At 37.0% G+C, this 8,804-nt stretch overlaps 1 pseudogene; it reads left to right on the top strand.

Annotated features, from left to right (window-relative positions):
* Positions 1-371: 371 nt before the first annotated feature.
* On the top strand, positions 372-605 carry LOC109389063 (thymosin beta-10 pseudogene; annotated as a pseudogene).
* The last annotated feature ends 8,199 nt before the right edge of the window (positions 606-8,804 follow it).

The raw sequence follows: 8,804 nt of genomic DNA, 5'->3' as shown, positions 1-8,804 counted from the left end.
CTCTTTCTTCTCACTCTTCTTTCTTCTCACTCTCAACTCTTCCTTGTCTGCAAAACCATTCCCAGAAAGAGCTGTGGGTTCAAGAGGAAGAATCAGGTATTTTGGAGGGATATAAGAAGTCCTGAGATGGCTCTTAGAGATCAGTCCCTAAAGTTTCATTATTTAAATACTGACATGAACAGTGTAATACTGACCAAATCAGTTCTGTAGAAAGTCTAAAACTCAATAAAGATGCTGCAGACATCACTAAAGTGAAGAGCCAATAGGAGAAAACAGATACTTTAAGAATTAAATAGGTCTCTTGCTGCAGCAACGCGAGCGGTAACCAGGAACTTCCGCTCGGAGCGAAGACCAGGAATCATTCTGAGAAAATGGCAGACAAGCCCACCCTGGGGAAATCGCCAGCTTCGATAAGGCCAACCTGAAGAAGACAGAGACGGCAGGAGAACACCCTGCCGACCAAAGACACCATTGAGCAGGAGAAGCAGAGTGAAATTTCTAAAGAGCCTGGAGGACTCCCCACCTCTGTCATCTTGGAGACTCCAGTTGTGCTGTGGAGAAAGAGCCACCTGCAAGATGGACACGAGCGACAAGATGCACTGTGAACCTGGGCACTCCGCGCCTACGCCATCCGCCTGTGGGGCTCTGAGGGGAACCCCCTACCACCACCACAATCGGACTGCCAAAATCTCCGGATTGCCCTGGGAGGTTGTAGAAAATTATTTGTATGGTTAATGAAAATAAAACACACCTCATGGCAAAAAAAAAAAAAGAATACAATTAACCAAACAGCTAAGATCCCAAAAATTCCTCTATCGGGTTCAGGAGGGAAAATGATGCTTCTTTGTTTAAGTAGAAGAAATACAGTATAGCTACTAACAAAAACTACCATTTATTCAGTGCTTACTACTCTAAGCATCTTACATGAGTTGAACAATTTAATTTCACAAACCAAGAGGTTGGTACTATAATCATCTCCATTTTAAAGATGAGGAAACTAAAGAACAGAGAGCCAGGGGTGTTACCCTCACAGGATCTGGGCTCTCCCTCCTAGTAGTAAAAGTAGTAAAATGACTGCAGCAGTGTCAGCCTTCACATCTCCTTACCACACCATCCAAAGAAAGAGAAGATCTCTTTAGGAATCCGCGTGCTCATTGGCCTGATTGTGTTACAAGTTCTTCCCATACAATCAAGGAAACTAGGATATGCCTATTAGAACCAATTAGAACTGCCTGATTATATATGTGGAGTATAAGTAGGGTCAATGTCCCCTAAACTTCCTGGCTGAGAATAGAGGTACCAAGAGAAGAGGGATAATAGATGCTGGAGAGGTGACCACCGAATGTCTACTACAGCACTTACCAGCCAGAAACAGAAACGAAAGTTTCTCCAATAGTATAATTACAATCAGATTCTAGCTTGAAATTAATTTCTATTGGCACGATTTGTTCTGGAACACTATGCCCTCCATGCAGTTACTTTTATAAGAAATGTCAATTTTTTTTTTTATTAAATTTATTGAGGTGACATCGATTAATAAAATTATATAGGTTTCTAGTGTACAATTCTATAATGTATCTATATATTGCATTGTGTGTTCACCACGCAAAGCAAATCTCCTTCCGTCACCATATATTTAAACCCCTGTACCCTCTGCTACCTCTCCTCCTCCTCACCACCCTCTGGTAACCACAAACTATTGTCTGAGTCTATGAGTTTTGTTTGTTTGTCTTGTTTGTTGCTTTCAGTTTAATACCCTGCATATGAGTGAAGTCATATGGTTCTCTACTTTCCTGTCTGACTTATTTGGCTTAGCATGATAACTTCAAGCTCCATCCATGTTGTCGCAATGGCAGTATTTCATTTTTTCTTATGACAGAGTAATATTCTATAGTATACTTATATATGTATCACATCTTCTTTATCCATGTATTTAAATAATCTATTGAAGGACACTTCGGTTGTGTCCATGTCTTGGCTACCATGAATAATGGTGCAGTGAACATAGGGGTATATACATTTTTACAAATGAAATTTTTCAGATTTGGAGTGGTAGATAGCCAGAAGAGGGAATGCTGAATCATATGGTAATTTTATTCTTAATTTTTTGAGGAACCTCCCTACTGTTTTCCAGAGTGTCTGTACCAATTTACATTCCTACCAGCAGTATATGAGGGTTCCTTTTTCTCCAACCCTTGTTATTGTTTTGTTGATAATAGTCATTCAAACAGGTATGAGGTGCTACTTCATTGTGGTTTTGATTGGCATTTCCCTAATAGCTAGTGAAGTTGACCTTAAGAAATTTAAGAAGACTAAAATCATACCAAGCATATTCTTTGACCAAATGCTTGGAATGTGGAAATCAACTGCAAAAAAAAAGTGGGACAACCCCACATATGTGGAGATTAAACACCATGCTACTAAAGAATGACTGGGTCACAGAAGAAATAAAAGCAGAGATCAAAAGATACATAGAAACAAGTGAGAATGAAAATACAACATGTCAAGACTTTTGGGATGCTGCAAAAGCAGTAATAAGAGGCAAATTTATATCATTACAGGTCTATCTCAAGAAAGAAGAAAAGTGGGGGCCGGCTGAGTGGCTCAGTTGGTTGGCTTGGGAACGCAAGCTCTGAGCAGCAGGGCTGTCAGTTTGGTTCCCAAATGGTTCAGTGACACTGCGCCCTCTACAGCTTAGATTGTGAACAACAGCTTGACCTGGAGCTGGGCTACTGTGAGTGGCCGGCAGCCATTGTGAGCTGCAGCCGTCCAACAGCTGGCTACCAAATGCCTCAGCTGTGAAGAGCGGAATGATCATAATACCAACATGGGCAGTGAAGCGGTGTCCTCCACAACTAGACTGAAGAACAAAAGGACAGCAACATGTCTGTTCCCCTCCCCCAATTCCCCAATACAATCTTAAAAGAAAAAGAAAAGGAAAAAAAGAAGAAAAATCCAAAATAAACAGCCTAACATTACATCTTTAAAAATGAGAAAAAGAAGAACAAATAAAGCCCAAAGACAGCAAAAGGAAAAAAATAATAAAAATTAGAGCAGAATTAAATGAAATGGAGAACAAAAAGACAGTAGGAAAAATTAATGCAACTAAGAGCTGGTTCTTTGAAAAGGGTAATAAAATTGACAAACTCTTGACTAGAATCACCAAGGAAAAAACAGAAAAGACACAAATAAACAAAATCAGAAATGAAAGAGGCGAGATCATGATGGATACCACAGACATACAAAGAATCATATAAGAATACTATGAAAGACTATATACCACCAAATTCAACAACCTAGAAGAACTGGAGATGTTCTTAGAAACATATAGCCTTCCTAGACTGAATCACAAAGAGCTGGAAAATGTAAATAGACTGATCAGCAGTAAGGAAATTGAAACAATCATCCCAAACCTTCTCCAAAGCAAAAGTCCAGAGCCAGAGGGCTTCACTAGTGAATTCTACCAAACATTCAAAGGTGATTTAATACCTATCCTTCTCAAACTCTTCCAAAAAATTAAAGAAGAGGAAGTATTTCCTAACTCATTTTTTGAGGCCAACATCACCCTGCTCCAAAAACTGGTAAGGATAACACAAAAAAGAAAACTACAGACCCATATCTCTGATAAATACAGAAGCAAAAATCCTAAATAAAATACTAGCAAATTGTATACAACAATACATTTGAAAGATTATAAATTACAATCCAGTGAGGTTCAAATTTTTATTCTATCTCTTCTTCCTGAGAATGCATTTTTTCAGGGACTACAATGTTTGCAATATCTGTTGGGCACTCTCAGGAATGTATGTGATAAATTTTTTATCAGGAAATGTGATAGTGCAGAACTACGACTAATATATACTTTGTGATTTTAGGAAAATCAAGATTTCAGTGAGAAGATTCTTTCTACAGTGTCATCTTTTATTTACATGCTATTTTCACCCCTGGGTTATGGATTTAGTGATTTGCTTACACACAAGCAAAACACAGAAGTGAAATCAAGAACTATATGAGTCCTTATAAAGCATTCAGAATTATTCCTTCACTTTTATTCTAAACAGATAATTAGCTATCCAATTTAAAAAGATGTTTGCAAATGAAGGTGCCACAGTGTTCCTTGGGAACACATTTTAAAGTTAAAAATCTTCACTATTAGTATGATGCTTATATTGAAACTAACATTGAATTCAATTTAATCCAATGAATATTTGTTAAATATAGAGTACATACTATATGATCATCCTGATGCTCATGCCCATGTCTCAATAGAAAAATATCCTCTGCATTAGCCTTAATAAACTAGAAGACTACAGTTGGTTGTATATAAGTTGATATATAGATATAGTATAGATATGCATCTATGTATATGTATAGATAGATTGAAAGATATAGCTAGATATAGATATAGATGATATAGATATATATGGATATGGATATAGATATATAGATATAGATATATTTGATGGGGTGTGCTAGGAAAAGTGGCATGCAAACAAGTGTAATCATTATCTCTAACCTCATTTCTTCTCCAAGATACATGTTAGCATTTCTTTTTTCTAGTCCTTTATCAATTCCAAGGCTTTCCTCTGTTATGATAAATTGATGTCTCACAATTAAACACCACAAATAGAAACAACCAACTGGACTCTAGAAAAAAATGGTGGCTTATTTTGGCTTATTTAATGTAAAATGCTTTCATATTAAATTGTGATTGAATGGAAAAGAAAAAAATAAATATAAAACTGAAAGAGTAAACAAAACATTTCAACTAATAATCCAGGGAGAAACACTTCATATCATCATTACTAGGGACAACAAATTCAATCAGTCCCTCAGCAAACACCAGCTGTCCATAATCAGCACAGACCAGCCACCATTCCCAGGCCTATGATGTACATAAATGCTGCTAAGAAGGACTGTTTCTATCAAGACCTAAGCAGCTCCAACGTTCATTCAGTTCTGCTCCTGAAGGAGCTTGAAAACCAACTTAGATCTTTCCGAGGTGATTAGAAGCTCCAGAGTGGGCATATTAGGGGGTGTTTGAGGTCATCTTGTTTAATGCAAGAATCTCTCTGCAACATTGGTTATCTTTTGATTCAGCCATGGAGAGCTTGACAAGTTGTCAAGTTCTGAATATAGGGAAGCCATTTTTTATACTAAGTCAAAGTCAAGTCCTTTCGCCCCTCCTCTCTGTCATTTCCCCCAAAATATGTTGAATCCTTCTTCCAATGACAAGCCTTTAAATAGAGGAAGACAGCTATCATGTTCCCTTCTTAGTCGCATCTCCTACTATCTTCTTCTCAGAATCTCTTCCAGTCCGCACATGTTTTACATCTATCTTTCTCCTTGCCACTTTTGTTAAGCAAGTTAAGTGGGTACAAAATCTAAGTTTTTAAAAAACTTATCTGTTTCCGTTTCTACCATATTTCTTTTGGTAAAGGTGTTTATATTCATTTTGTCGTCACTCAGAATTAAATAAATAAGTGAACCGGTGTACATCATCATAAACATTTATCATGAGGATGTTCTTTATCACAAGTCAACATTCATACTGCTTTATGTCTGTTTAAACTATACCCTGCTGATTTCCTCTGCCTTGCAGTCTCTTTGTATTCCATCTCTTCCAGTCAGTCATTCTTGCCCTGCGGATTAAGGTCAGGTAGCAAGCTCTTCTGTTCTCCATCATCTAATTGATCACGGTTGTGTGACATTTCAATCTCTGTTTCATCTGAAGAAGCAGCCTCATGTTAGACGGTTATGCTGCGGAGTGGCAAACAGAAATAGAAAAAGCCTATTAACCTTCAGAAACTGATAGTACATTTTGTGCTTCTCTTAACACCCGATTATTTTCTAAGCACTAAAACTATCAATTTATTAAGCCCTAGGTGGGTAAGTGATGATTTTACAAACACAGAGCATGAGATACTACTTTTTGAGTGATTTTGTGGCAATTACACAAACCGGGAGAGACTGAAGTAAATGACCAGCTATGAAACCATGGACCTGAGTTCTGAACACTGAGGCACTCTTTCTACACATTTCTACATTGTTATTTAGATAGATAACTCTAACACGTAAGTCCAGAAGATGGAATTCAGACCTCATCTGAAAGACCTGGGTTATAACCACAGTTTAGACCGAAGTATTCAATTTAGATCCAGCTTCTACTGTGCCTGGCACCTTTACCTATCTTAACCCAGTTATTCCTCAAAACATTCTTTCAAGACCAGAAAGATGAGTTTTATTGTGCAGATAATCACTGAAGCTTGGAGACTTGTGACTCAACAAAGCTCAGATACATGCCAAATGGAGTTAAAATAGGAAATAAATCAGTCATTGATATAGTAGATCACATTAAGTGTTTATTGTAGTATTCTTTAGTGTTTATTGTAGTCCTTCCTCTCTAAAGTGTAATATTACAAAATTAACTTCTGTTTTTACTTGTCCTAGATTTTAACAAGTGACACAGCCAAAAGGAACAGTCAGAGGGGAAGAAGTATTCTAAGAAGGCTGAAAACATATGTCATGAAGGATGCGTGACCAGGAAACTGCCAGGCAGCCATCCCTAATCTTGGCCTCACTGACTGGAGGGAGAGAGAGAAGCCATGCAATGCTGCTGATTATGCATGAACACTGCAAAGGGGTCTTGTGATATGCTGGTGGCCACACCTTGTTCTGCTCCTTTTTGCAGAAGCCTGACACCAGATACCTATTTCCAGTAAGTATACAGGACCTTCTAATACACTGGGTCTCAAGACAGTACCCAATTTTTCATTCAATGGATTAAGGTATGAAAACCTACACTTAAAAATATACTGGTGGACGGGGTGGACAGTATTTTCTTTCTTATTTTCTGAGATCCCTTGGAAGTTTCCCACTGAATCTGTTTTTTAGAAAAAAGGAATACAGGAGAGGTGGGGGGGCGGGGGGGTGGTGGCTACAATTTTCCTTCTGAAGTTTTCCAGATATTTCTGAACCTTCACACCACATACTCTGGGATTAATCATATGGGTATGGTGAATCTTTTTTAGGTAACTAAGCACAGAACAATTTTCTAATCTCTGCTTTGCCATTTTCTTTATAATTGTTGCCTACTAGCATATGTTCCTTCATCTGTAAAATGGTGATAATATTAGCCTACTCTGGGGAGATTTTGTAAGAATAATAGAAGAAAAGACTTTAAGCCCAACTATAGCAACCACCCCCATAGATGAAGGTTTCTAAGGGATCTGGGAGGAATAGAAGGGAGCACAGAGGGAGTGGGATGATAGAAGGAAACTCAAAAAAATGAGTTCAGCCCACCTCTCCCCAAGATATAGCATCTCATCCTATCTTTCTCTAATAGAAGCTCTCTCTTATGGTCTACTTCTTCTGTCCAGCAGTTTCTCCATCACACCTCTTCCAGGTCTCAGGGGACTATAAATATTATCCTCACATTAAGGGCCCTTGCTCAAAATTTTGTTTGAGATTCTCACATTTCTATGTATGCATTGCTGCTTTCAAGACTACACAAAATATGTTAATGGCATGGCTAAAGCTTCTTTCATTAAGAAAAGTATAGTAATGTGGAACCTGTTGACTTTTCACCTTGGAAACCAAATACATTATTACCATTCACTTCCTGTTTTACTTTTTAAATGGCTGACAAGCTTCATAGCCCCATGTCAGGAAAGCGAAAGCTGGTCTGGTCTACAGCGTAAACCATCCTGTAATTCTTACATATATAGTCAGCCTTGGAGATAATAAAAATATACACACCACTGAAAAGCTATGGGGAAAAAAAAAACAGCGACCAGCCTCAACTGAACACCATCATAGCAGAATAGTGAAAAAAATAAAGCCACAACTCGATTGGATTTAAAGGGAAATTACATTTTTTGTAACTATGTATGGTGATGAATGCTAACAAGACTTATTATGGTGATCATTTCATAATATATACAAATATCAAATCATCATGTTGTACACCTGAAACTAATTAAATGTCATATGTCAATGATACCTCAATTTAAAAACAGAAAATTATATAGTGAAAAGCACATTTCTTTTGGTCCATCCAATTCAATAACATTTAGCTCTACCAGTAGTTTTGAAATGTCCACTCTCTTCTACTGAAAACACTTAGTTTCAGAGAATGTGTATCAGTAATTATAGATCAAGACACTAACAAAAAAATCAGGATTCAAAATGTAATAACTTAGAATTGTTTTTTTATCACAGACGTCACAGTGTTTTCAAATTACTATAACTTACTTTAATAGCAAACACTAAAAACAAGTTAAACCTCTTAATTATATTTGTATAAGAACTTAACTTAATCACCCCCACTTATTAATTAAATAAAATTTTAGTATCTCTATTGAATTTGATCAAGATGTTTATCCATAAATATACCTAATTCCTTCTATAAACAAAATCAAGACAAAAGATATAGTTTAGCTTCAAAGTCTTAAAAATGACCTAGACTAGATGGTTTTATATTCATTCCCCTTTTCCTTTCCAACCACCTGCTTTATATCATAAGCCAGACCCCTCTACACTTGAAATCCTTTTCCTGAATGTGTCAAACAGCCAATGGTCCTACTATAATTTCAATACCTCTTTCTCTCTCTCTCTGTGCATTTCCATCCAACTTTACAACAATGATCAAATTAATAATCTGTTCATCTCTAAGTCCCTATTGAAGCACCTCATAAATCCACAAATGTGTTTTGATTCAATGCATTACCCTCATTCTTTCTCTGCTAGACCCTAAAAAAGAAATCATTCAGATTAGAGGGAATTATTTCCAGAAGAGAATCATC

Source organism: Hipposideros armiger, unplaced genomic scaffold (assembly GCF_001890085.2).
Source record: "Hipposideros armiger isolate ML-2016 unplaced genomic scaffold, ASM189008v1 scaffold_219, whole genome shotgun sequence".
Lineage (NCBI taxonomy): Eukaryota > Metazoa > Chordata > Mammalia > Chiroptera > Hipposideridae > Hipposideros > Hipposideros armiger.
Note: the sequence above shows the minus strand (reverse complement) of the source record. Positions and strands in the feature narration are given on the sequence as shown.